Here is a 3,113-nt window from a genome sequence, read left to right as displayed (position 1 = left end):
ATAATCAAAATTCACATGTATCTTGTAATTTTTGCTGACACTTAAATTTTTTCTTACATGAATCCAAGGGGAGAAAAGAAGTAAGTGGCCGACAGAATTGAGGAGGGGGAGAGGGAAGCATTGTGTGAAAAGTGAAAGTTGCTCAGCCGTGTCTGACTCTTTGCGACCCTGTGGACTATACAGTGCATGGAATTCTCCAGGTCAGAATACTGCAGTGGGTAGCCTTTCCCTTCTCCAGGGAATCTTCCCAACCCAGGGATCAAATCCAGGTTAGAACCCAGGTTTCCCATGTTGCAGGTGGATTCTTTACCAGCTGAGCCACAGGGGGAAGCTGAAGAATACTGGAGTGGGTAGCCTATCCCTTCTCCAGCAGATCTTTCTGACTCAGTGTGAAGAGCAGAGGAAAATCCAGATACTCATCTCCACATTATGAACAGAACTTCGCCAGGATCCCTGACCCCATTACAGCTGCCATCGTGGCTGCGCTAGGATGTGTCCTACCACACCTCTGGTGACAGGACCTCTTCTGGATGACAAAGATAGAGAGACAATTTTGGCCCACTCCCCTGCCCCTGTAAATGGGGGAGAGCATGGGAAAGGTGGGTGACCACTGCACAATTAAGCACAGCCCCAGATTGCTAAGTACTTTGGTAGAGGAAGGTACAAAGCACTCTGAGAGCAGAGAACAGGAAGTGATGAACATGGAGTGAAGAATTATTCCTGGGGAAGAGGATTTTTCCAAACTGAGGGACAGGAGGAAGGCTGGAGGTCCAAAAGTCAAGAATAGCACTGACCTGGCTTAAAGCATGAGTGTAAGTGTGCTGGGGAAACGTGGGACTCTGAGCACTCCTGCCTTCTCTCCTCTTGTTTTTATTCTCCCACCTCTGTTAGCTCAATTCTTTTGTTGCAAAATCTGAATTCTCAAAGGATTGTTCTAATCTTCTGTAATGGAAATAGTAGAAGGGCTGATTCCTGTATTCAACTGATTTGAGTAAACCCCTAACAGCCTGGTTTTCGTTTTTCCACCTTGTCTAGAGTGAGGAAAAGATCTAGAAGGCTGTCTCCCTGTAAGTCCATCCATCAAGGGCTTTGGTGACAGATGAAATAACATTTCTTTATGAGAATCCCCATGTGCTATTCAGTAACACATTGGGACAGGCTGTCTTATACCAATTTCCCATCTGCTCTGGGAAGAGAAACATCCTGTAAGGAGGTCATCTTGAGATGGTCCCACGGTGTGACTCACTGGAGGGAAATGCCAAAAGCTTTGGGGCAAAAATAAACAAAAGTGAAAAAATATGTCCATTCTATCAAAAAAAAACAAACAAACAAACAAAAAAACCCCCCAAAAAACAGCCGAGAGTGGTGCTGCACTGGCAAATTGAAGCTAATTTTGGGCAGGATGGAGAGTATAGTGGAGAGGGATTTTGTTTAGTAAATTAGATACTGGGTAGTTTGTTGAGGGTTCAATTTCACCAGCATATACTTTTCTGGGTAGGGCTGTGAAGGACAGAGGGAAAGGAATCTCTAATAAGACATGGCTCCCTCAAATGAGCTCCTTCTGCCCCTGAAAAATCTTAACGTCCATTAGCCTAGAGCCTAAGTTCTAAGAGTCTTTAAGAGTTCTAGTTCTAAGGTCTTCAAGAGTTGCAGTTTCTTATGCATTGAGAAATGTAATTCTCTTTTGGCCTCTTAAGTAAATAAATCAAACTCTATGTAGCTTTGCCTCTACATCATATTTTTCCCTTGTTGGGTGGTCAGAGAGTTAAAAAGATGTGCCAGCCCGGGGAGCATGTGATTTTCAAATCCAATTCCAAATTTTCTGGGATTTTCAACTCTTTAGGGAAATTTTTTTTGGTCCCTGGGCTTGAATAGAGTCGATAGTCACATATTTGAGTTGACAGTCACATATTTAATTTAATAATACAAGGACAAGAAAAAATTTCAATAAGCTGGAGATACTATAAACTGGAATTGGGTGGTTTAAAAACACTAGGGCAAATAATTCCCATGGACTTTGTCTTTTGGTGAACACAATACTGATAAGATTAAGAATGCAGACAGATTCCTATTATTATTTCTTACTTCTTCAGTTCAGTTCAGTTGTTCAGTCGTGTCCAACTCTTATATGTGACTATCGAACCGCAGCACACCAGGCCTCCCTGTCCATCACCAACTCTTGGAGTCCACCCAAACCCATGTCCATCGAGTCGATGATGCCATCCAACCATCTCATCCTCTGTCACCCCCTTCTCCTCCTGCCTTCAATCTTTCCCAGCATCAAGGTCTTTTCAAATGAGTCAGCTCTTCGCATCAGGTGGCCAAAGTATTGGAGTTTCAGCTTCAACATCAGTCCTTCCAATGAACACCCAGGACTGATCTCCTTTAGGAAGGACTGGTTGGATCTCCTTGCAGTCCAAGGGACTCTCAAGAGTCTTCTCCAACACCACAGTTCAAAAGCATCAATTCTTTGGCGCTCAGTTTTCTTTATAGTCCAACTCCCACATCCATACATGACCACTGGAAAAACCATAGCCTTGACTAGATGGACCTTTGTTGACTTTGTCTCTGCTTTTTAATATGCTGTCTAGGTTGGTCATAACTTTCCTTCCAAGGAGTAAACGTCTTTTAATTTCATGGCTGCAATCACCATTTACAGTGATTTTGGAGCCCAGAAAAATAAAGTCAGCCACTGTTACCCCACCTATTTCCCATGAAGTGATGGGACTGGGTGCCATGATCTTCATTTTCTGAATGTTGAGCTTTAAGCCAACTTTTTAAGTCTGCTCTTTCACTTTCGTCAAGAGGCTCTTTAGTTCTTTTTCACTTTCTGCCATAAGAGTGGTGTCCTCTGCATATCTGAGTTTATTGATATTTCTCCTGGCAATCTTGATTCCAGCTTGTGCTTCCTCCAGCCCAGCATTTCTCATGATATACTCTGCATATAAGTTAAATAAGCAGGGTGACAATATACAGACTTGATGTACACCTTTCCTGATTTGGAACCAGTCTGTTGTTCCATGTCCAGTTCTAACTGTTGCTTCCTGACCTGCATACAGATTTCTCAAGACGCAGGTCAGGTGGTCTGGTATACCCATCTCTTTCAGAATTTT

The sequence above is a fragment of the Bison bison genome, unplaced genomic scaffold, assembly GCF_000754665.1.
Source record: "Bison bison bison isolate TAMUID 2011002044 unplaced genomic scaffold, Bison_UMD1.0 scf7180017864364, whole genome shotgun sequence".
In the NCBI taxonomy this organism is placed as follows: Eukaryota; Metazoa; Chordata; class Mammalia; order Artiodactyla; family Bovidae; genus Bison; species Bison bison.
Note: the sequence above shows the minus strand (reverse complement) of the source record.